Genomic DNA, 10,055 nt, shown 5'->3' on the forward strand with positions numbered 1-10,055 from the left:
AGATATTATGCAAAACATCATTCTGTAGAACACAAACTTTTGAACTTGTATTTTAATAATCAATTACTATAAGTATATATATGTATATATACATATATATATATATATATAATATCTTAGAGTAACTTTGTTAATTTTTTCTAACCATAATTGTATATTTCATCATGAGGGGTAATATAACATAATGATCAAAATCAAGAGCTCTAGAGAAGTGGTACAAATGAATCTATTTCAGGGCAGGAGTAGAGACACAGATATAGAGAATGGACATTTGGACACAGAGTCGGAAGGGGAAGGTGAGACAAATGGGGAAATTCTGATTGACGTATATACACTTGTCATTGTTTAGTGGCTAAGTCATGTCCTACTCTTTTGCAACCCCATAAACTGAATAGCCTTCCAGGCTCCTCTGTCTGTGGGTTCTCCCAGGCAAGAATACTGGAGTGGATTGTCATTTCCTTCTCCAGGGGAGCTTCCTGACCAGGCATCAAACCTGAGACTCCTGCTTGGCAGGCAGATTCTTTACCGTCTGAGCCATCAGGTAGCTAGTGGGAACCTGCTGTGTACCACAGGGAGCTCACTTGATGCTCTGTGGTGACCTAGAGGGGTAGGATGGGGAAAGGCATGGGAGATCTAAAAGGGAGGCGATATATATATATATAGCTGATTCACTTCGTTTTACAGCAGAAACTAACGCAACATTGTAAAGCAATTACACACTAATAAAATAAATAAGTAAAAACAAGAGCTATTAAGCAAGACTGCCTGGGTTTAAATCCCATGTCTGCCATTTGGTAGCTCCATGATGGTGAACAAAATTATTTAAACTACTTATATTGCTCAAAATTTTTGTCATTTTGCTTTGACTCTTCTCTGAGACTGGAAGCACTTGCCTCTGAGATTCCTACCAATTCATAGTTTCTTGGCCTTTTTGACCTCTGTGACATATACTTCCTCTTTATTTTAGCAGCTCCTTCCCATAGCCACACCCAGAAACTCATTTCTTAGCCCTGGAACTTGGGTTATTCTAAGGTGTAGTCTCCAATTTAGCACTTATAACTTGAATCAGTTCAATCATTTTTCTCAGTTCCTTGTTTATAAAATGGTCTGGTTTGAAGAAAACATGTGCCGTTTTATGTATTCGAGTCCTTGCTAGTAACAAAATTTCTACCTATCAGTTACTGGGTACTTTTAATGTGTCAAGTGACATGAAGTACACATCTGTTCTCTCTCTTATCCTCATAGCAAAAGTGGAAGGTAGTTGATATTGTTCCCTATTTTGCAGATGAGCATCCAATGCTTAGAAATGTTAAGACATTTTCCAAAGATCAAAGAGTTACTAAACAGCACAGGCAGAATTTGAAACTCAATCTTTTCCCTCCAAAGCACAAGTTCCTAACCAGTGTACTATGTCATTATCAATATACAAGGCTTCAAATATACTATTTTATGAGATACTGTCTACTTGCCCTTTTTTTTTTCAAACTTTTGTCCTTGCCTTCTTTTGGCCTTAGTAAATACTCTTTGTAATTCTATTTTTCTCTGTATTAGTTTGAAAGTTTACATGCTTTACCTACATATTGTGCTTAAGTTTATTAAAAAATTCATTCCTTATATATTATGTACAATTCTTACTTTAATCAATAAACTTTATACTTCTCCTTGGCGACATATGATTCTTAGGACATTTTAAGTATCTACATATATTCATCTGTCTTTTATCTATCTGTCTACCTATCTATCAATATCTACACACACACACATTTACATTCAACAATTTGGGGGAATGCACTGTATTCTTTGACACCAGTTTTTTCAAAGATGTCATCCACCATGTCAGTTGTTCTATCTAGGTTTTTGGTGTTTTTTTTTTAAGGGAAATCAAATAAGCAATTCTGTTATAAAATCGTTGCTACCAAAAGTCATCTTTATTTTTTTTTAACATTATTGCTTGCAAATACATTGCTCACTGTCATTGGACACTGCCTTTTTCCTTTGTTTTTTTGCATATAAGATAATTCATGATATTTACACAGAGAGGTCATAGTAACATTGGTTTGTTTTGTTCTGTGTTTTAGTTAGGGCCAAAGTGAGGGATTGAGCATTTATTGCTGTTGTTTAGTCACTCGGCTCTGTCCGACTCTTTTGAGACCCTATGAACTGTAGCCAGCCAGGCTTCTCTGTCCATGAGATTTTCCAAGCAAGAATACAGAAATGAGCTGCCATTTCCTTCTCTGGGAGATCTTCCCAACCCAGGGATCAAATCCTTGTCTCCTGCACTGGCAGGTGGATTCTTTACCACTGAGCCACCAGGTAAGCCCCTGAACATTTATTATGATCCCATAATTTTAAAAATGACTTGGGTTCCTCTTCTAGTTATTCTTCTTGCTTTTTTTTAAATTTAATTTTATTTTTAAAACTTTACAATATTGTATTAGTTTTGCCAAATATCGAAATGAATCCGCCACAGGTATACCCGCGTTCCCCATCCTGAACCCTCCTCCCTCCTCCCTCCCCTACCCTCCCTCTGGGTCGTCCCAGTGCACCAGCCCCAAGCATCCAGTACCGTGCATCGAACCTGGACTGGCCACTCGTTTCATACATGATATTATACATGTTTCAATGCTATTCTCCCAAATCTCCCCACCCTCTCCCTCTCCCACAGAGTCCATAAGACTGATCTATACATCGGTGTCTCTTTTGCTGTCTCGTACATGGGGTTATCGTTACCATCTTTCTAAATTCCATATATATGTGTTAGTATACTGTATTGGTGTTTTTCTTTCTGGCTTACTTCACTCTGTATAATAGGTTCCAGTTTCATCCATCTCATTAGAACTGATTCAAATGTATTCTTTTTAATGGCTGAGTAATACTCCATTGTGTATATGTACCACTGCTTTCTTATCCATTCATCTGCTGATGGACATCTAGGTTGCTTCCATGTCCTGGCTATTATAAACAGTGCTGCTATGAACATTGGGGTACACGTGTCTCTTTCCCTTCTGGTTTCCTCAGTGTGTATGCCCAGCAGTGGGATTGCTGGATCATAAGGCAGTTCTATTTCCAGTTTTTTAAGGAATCTCCACACTGTTCTCCATAGTGGCTGTACTAGTTTGCATTCCCACCAACAGTGTAAGAGGGTTCCCTTTTCTCCACACCCTCTCCAGCATTTATTGCTTATAGACTTTTGGATCGCAGCCATTCTGACTGGTGTGAAATGGTACCTCATAGCGGTTTTGATTTGCATTTCTCTGATAATGAGTGATGTTGAGCATCTTTTCATGTGTTTGTTAGCCATTTGTATGTCTTCTTTGGAGAAATGTCTATTTAGTTCTTTGGCCCATTTTTTGATTGGGTCATTTATTTTTCTGGAGTTGAGCTGTAGGAGTTGCTTGTATATTTTTGAGATTAGTTGTTTGTCAGTTGCTTCATTTGCTATTATTTTCTCCCATTCTGAAGGCTGTCTTTTCACCTTGCTAATAGTTTCCTTTGATGTGCAGAAGCTTTTAAGGTTAATTAGGTCCCATTTGTTTATTTTTGCTTTTATTTCCAATATTCTGGGAGGTGGGTCATAGAGGATCCTGCTGTGATGTATGTCGGAGAGTGTTTTGCCTATGTTCTCCTCTAGGAGTTTTATAGTTTCTGGTCTTACGTTGAGATCTTTAATCCATTTTGAGTTTATTTTTGTGTATGGTGTTAGAAAGTGTTCTAGTTTCATTCTTTTACAAGTGGTTGACCAGTTTTCCCAGCACCACTTGTTAAAGAGATTGTCTTTAATCCATTGTATATTCTTGCCTCCTTTGTCAAAGATAAGGTGTCCATATGTGCGTGGATTTATCTCTGGGCTTTCTATTTTGTTCCATTGATCAATATTTCTGTCTTTGTGCCAGTACCATACTGTCTTGATAACTGTGGCTTTGTAATAGAGTCTGAAGTCAGGTAGGTTGATTCCTCCAGTTCCATTCTTCTTTCTCAAGATCGCTTTGGCTATTCGAGGTTTTTTGTATTTCCATACAAATTGTGAAATTATTTGTTCTAGCTCTGTGAAGAATACTGTTGGTAGCTTGATAGGGATTGCATTGAATCTATAAATTGCTTTGGGTAGTATACTCATTTTCACTATATTGATTCTTCCAATCCATGAACATGGTATATTTCTCCATCTATTAGTGTCCTCTTTGATTTCTTTCACCAGTGTTTTATAGTTTTCTATATATAGGTCTTTAGTTTCTTTAGGTAGATATATGCCTAAGTATTTTATTCTTTCCGTTGCAATGGTGAATGGCATTGTTTCCTTAATTTCTCTTTCTGTTTTCTCATTATTAGTGTATAGGAATGCAAGGGATTTCTGTGTGTTGATTTTATATCCTGCAACTTTACTATAGTCATTGATTAGTTCTAGTAATTTTCCGGTGGAGTCTTTAGGGTTTTCTATGTAAAGGATCATGTCATCTGCAAACAGTGAGAGTTTTACTTCTTCTTTTCCAATTTGGATTCCTTTTATTTCTTTTTCTGCTCTGATTGCTGTGGCCAAAACTTCCAAAACTATGTTGAATAGTAATGGTGAAAGTGGGCACCCTTGTCTTGTTCCTGACTTTAGAGGAAATGCTTTCAATTTTTCACCACTGAGGATAATGTTTGCTGTGGGTTTGTCATATATAGCTTTTATTATGTTGAGGTATGTTCCTTCTATTCCTGCTTTCTGGAGAGTTTTTATCATAAATGGATGTTGAATTTTGTCAAAGGCTTTCTCTGCATATATTGAGATAATCATATGGTTTTTGTTTTTCAATTTGTTAATGTGGTGTATTACATTGATTGATTTGCGGATACTGAAGAATCCTTGCATCCCTGGGATAAAGCCCACTTGGTCATGGTGTATGATCTTTTTAATATATTGTTGGATTCTGATTGCTAGAATTTTGTTAAGGATTTTTGCATCTATGTTCATCAGTGATATTGGCCTGTAGTTTTCTTTTTTTTGTGGCATCTTTGTCAGGTTTTGGTATTAGGGTGATGGTGGCCTCATAGAATGAGTTTGGAAGTTTACCTTCCTCTGCAATTTTCTGGAAGAGTTTGAGCAGGATAGGTGTTAGCTCTTCTCTAAATTTTTGGTAGAATTCAGCTGTGAAGCCGTCTGGACCTGGGCTTTTGTTTGCTGGAAGATTTTTTATTACAGTTTCAATTTCCGTTCTTGTGATGGGTCTGTTAAGATTTTCTATTTCTTCCTGTTCCAGTTTTGGAAAGTTGTACTTTTCTAAGAATTTGTCCATTTCTTCCACGTTGTCCATTTTATTGACATATAGTTGCTGATAGTAGTCTCTTATGATCCTTTGTATCTCTGTGTTGTCTGTTGTGATCTCTCCATTTTTATTTCTAATTTTATTGATTTAATTTTTCTCCCTTTGTTTCTTGATGAGTCTGGCTAATGGTTTGTCAATTTTATTTATCCTTTCAAAGAACCAGCTTTTGGCTTTGTTGATTTTTGCTATGGTCTCTTTTGTTTCTTTTGCATTTATTTCTGCCCTAATTTTTAAGATTTGTTTCCTTCTGCTAACCCTGGGGTTCTTCATTTCTTCCTTTTCTAGTTGCTTTAGGTGTAGGGTTAGGTTATTTATTTGACTTTTTTCTTGTTTCTTTAGGTATGCCTGTATTGCTATGAACTTTCCCCTTAGGACTGCTTTTAAAGTGTCCCACAGGTTTTGAGTTGTTGTGTTTTCATTTTCATTAGTTTCTATGCAAATTTTGATTTCTTTTATGATTTCTTCTGTGATTTGTTGGTTATTCAGCAGCGTGTTGTTCAGCCTCCATATGTTGGAATTTTTAATAGTTTTTCTCCTGTAATTGAGATCTAATCTTACTGCATTGTGGTCAGAAAAGATGCTTGGAATGATTTCTATTTTTTTGAATTTACCAAGGCTGGATTTATGGCTCAGGATGTGATCTATCCTGGAGAAGGTTCCATGTGCGCTTGAGAAAAAGGTGAAATTCATTGTTTTGGGATGAAATGTCCTATAGATATCAATTAGGTCTAACTGGTCTATTGTATCGTTTAACGTTTGTGTTTCCTTGTTAATTTTCTGTTTAGTTGATCTATCCATAGGTGTGAGTGGGGTATTAAAGTCTCCCACTATTATTGTGTTATTGTTAATTTCTCCTTTCATACTTGTTAGCATTTGTCTTACATACTGTAGTGCTCCCGTGTTGGGTGCATATATATTTATAATTGTTATATCTTCTTCTTGGATTGATCCTTTGATCATTAGGTAATGACCATCTTTGTCTCTTTTCACAGCCTTTGTTTTAAAGTCTATTTTATCTGATATAAGTATTGCTACTCCTGCTTTCTTTTGGTCCCTATTTGCATGGAAAATCTTTTTCCAGCCCTTCACTTTCAGTCTGTATGTGTCCCCTGTTTTGAGGTGGGTCTCTTGTAGACAACATATGTAGGGGTCTTGTTTTTGTATCCATTCAGCCAGTCTTTGTCTTTTGGTTGGGGCATTCAACCCATTTACGTTTAAGGTAATTACTGATAAGTATGATCCTGTTGCCATTTACTTTATTGTTTTGGGTTCAAGTTTATACACTGTTTTTGTGTTTCCTGTCTAGAGAATATCCTTTAGTATTTGTTGGAGAGCTGGTTTGGTGGTGCTGAATTCTCTCAGCTTTTGCTTGTCTGAGAAGCTTTTGATTTCTCCTTCATATTTGAATGAGATCCTTGCTGGGTACAATAATCTGGGCTGTAGGTTATTTTCTTTCATGGCTTTAAGTATGTCTTGCCATTCCCTCCTGGCTTGAAGAGTTTCTATTGAAAGATCAGCTGTTATCCTAATGGGAATTCCCTTGTGTGTTATTTGTTGTTTTTCCCTTGCTGCTTTTAATATTTGTTCTTTGTGTTTGATCTTTGTTAATTTGATTAATATGTGTCTTGGGGTGTTTCGCCTTGGGTTTATCCTGTTTGGGACTCTCTGGGTTTCTTGGACTTGGGTGATTATTTCCTTCCCCATTTTAGGGAAGTTTTCAACTATTATCTCCTCAAGTATTTTCTCATGGTCTTTCTTTTTGTCTTCTTCTTCTGGGACCCCTATGATTCGAATGTTGTAGCGTTTAATATTGTCCTGGAGGTCTCTGAGATTGTCCTCATTTCTTTTAATTCGTTTTTCTTTTATCCTCTCTGATTCATTTATTTCTACCATTCTATCTTCTAATTCACTAATCCTATCTTCTGCCTCTGTTATTCTACTATTTGTTGCCTCCAGAGTGTTTTTAATTTCATTTATTGCATTATTCATTTTATATTGACTCTCTTTTATTTCTTCTAGGTCCTTGTTAAATTTATCTGTGATTCCATTTTGATTTCAAGATTTTGGATCAATTTCACTATCATTATTTGGAATTCTTTATCAGGTAGATTCCCTATCTCTTCCTCTTTTGTTTGGTTTGGTGGGCTTTTATCCTGTTCCTTTGTCTGCTGGGTATTCCTCTGTCTCTTCATCTTGTTTAAATTGCTGAGTTTGGGGTGTCTTTTCTGTATTCTGGCAGTTTGTGGAGTTCTCTTTATTGTGGCATTTCCTCACTCTGTGTGGGTTTGTACAGGTGGCTTGTCAAGGTTTCTTGGTTAGGGAAGCTTGTGTCGGTGTTCTGGTGAGTGGAGCTGTATTTCTTCTCTCTCCTTTCAAAGACTTGGGTTGCTTTTCTGGGTGCCTGATGTCCTCTGCCAGCTTTCAGAAGTTGTTTTGTGGAATTTACTCGGCGTTTAAATCTTCTTTTGATGAATTTGTGGGGGAGAAAGTGTTCTCCCCGTCCTACTCCTCCGCCATCTTAGCTCCTCCTCTTCTTCTTGCTTTTTTAAAATAATAACAATATATACATCAAGAAGGAGAGCAGCAGGTTTTTCACAAATTTTAGAGTCATTCTAGTCATCTTGTATATATAATTAAAAACATTAAAAATGAAAGAATTACTGGTAGAAAGCTCATTCTGTTCCTCATAGCTTCATTTATCAATGCTTACAGTTATGTGTGTATTCTCCTAATACATCCTCTGTTCCTGACTCAGTCTTACCTCAAAGGAGGATATCTAAATGCAGAATTCTTCCAAAATTATTGGAAGTATCAATAAAACTTAGAAAATTTTCACCTATATGTTTATATATATTCAGGCCTCTCATAGTCCTCATTCAACAACTTACATGACATGTAAGTTGAAATTACAAACTAACCACATCTAAAAACAAACTCTCAATCTTCTCTTCTAAATATGTACTCCTTAGAAAATGTGCTGCCATCTATTCAATTATGTACACCAGAAACCTATCCCCTCCTTGCTCTCATTCCCATCTGCTCAGTTAACTATCAAATCCTGACAATTTTACCTCCTGATTCTATCCCATTTGTCCACTTCCCTTTAACTCCATGATCAGTGCCCTTACACTTCAAGATACCATGTTTTTCCTAGTTTGTATTCAAATCCTAACTGATCTCCTTACATCTAGTCTTAGTTCCCTCCAAATTGTTTCACTCTGCACCAAGAAAGTGTATGTGCATAAATTTATTGTGTATGTGTATAAACTTTTTGTGTATATCTACCATATATCTCTGTATATTATACCTATGTACCCAATGATAATAATAAACACTTATTTATCACTTTCCATGTGCCATGCACTGTTCAAGGCACTTTACCTATTCTAACTCATTTAATTCTCACCATTAGGTGAAGAAAAGAAACAAAGAAAGTGGTCGCTTAGTCGTGTCCGACTCTTTGCGACCCCATGGACTGTAGCCTACCAGGCTCCTCCGTCCATGGGATCTTCCAGGCAAGAGTAACTGCAGTGGGTTGCCATTGCCTTAGGTACTATTATTTGTCCTCATTTTACTGATTAGAAGAAACTGAGAAAGAAAATTTAAAAATTCTGCCCAGGACCACAGAACAGTGAAGCTGGAATTTTAACTCAGCAATTTTAGCTTCAGTATTAATATTCCTTACCACTGCATGATATTACCTCAATGAATGACAGAGGATGAGATGGTTGGATGGCATCACTGACTCGATGGACACGAGTCTGAGTAAGCTCCAGGAGTTGATGATGGACAGGGAAGCCTGGCATGCTGTAGTCCAATGGGATTGCAAAGAGTCAGACATGACTGAGTGACTGAACTTAACTGAACTGAACTGAACATAGTCACTTATGATTTAAAACTCTTCAATTACTTCCAAATTGTCACTTCAACTTGACCACAGACTCTGTAATGTTGCGTGGAATATTCTTCCTTTTGACCCTGTGTTTAAATACTTCTCACCTTTTATGTGTTTTCTTAACCATTATTTCTTCAGGGAATCCTCCTTTCAAATTCCTCTGCACCATGCAGCTCTCCATTAATATATTTTATCACAGATGAAATTTTACATTTTTTTGTGATTATTTGGCTAATTTGTGTCTCACCCACTATAGTATAAACCATGCCCACTATTACAGTCCCTGTGTGCACACACTAGTTCCTGTGTACTAGTCTAGTCTAGTATATTTATGGCACTCAATATATATTTTATGAGATAAAAAAGACAGGAAGGAAGGAAACATGGGATGGATCAAATTTCTTAGAGTTGAAAAAGTCTAAAAGGAACATTGTACAACTTTTCTTTCAGATCAGAAGTTCTTTTCATATCCTTTCTCCCATTTTTTAAATAGAAGTATAGTTGACTTTACAACACTGTATGAGTTTCAGGTAGACAGCATAGTGATTCGGTATTTTTGCACATTATATTCCATTATAGATTATTACAAGATAGTGGGTATAATTCCCTGTGCTGTATCTCTTGAATCATCTATTTGAACAATTTCAAATGGGTAACACTACCTCAGGAAAAGCTGCTTCCATCCCTGGATGACTCTGATCAAATATTAGAAAGTTCTTCCTTAGCTAGTGGTGAAATACAGCACCTTATAAATTTCACTCATGTGTTCTACTTTTCATTTTGGAGCTTCCTGGAAAATATGTTATCCTCTTTTTCACGTGGCAGATTTTCAAATATTTAAAGTTATTATGTTT

The sequence above is a fragment of the Bos taurus genome, chromosome 5, assembly GCF_002263795.3.
Source record: "Bos taurus isolate L1 Dominette 01449 registration number 42190680 breed Hereford chromosome 5, ARS-UCD2.0, whole genome shotgun sequence".
Classification (NCBI taxonomy): domain Eukaryota; kingdom Metazoa; phylum Chordata; class Mammalia; order Artiodactyla; family Bovidae; genus Bos; species Bos taurus.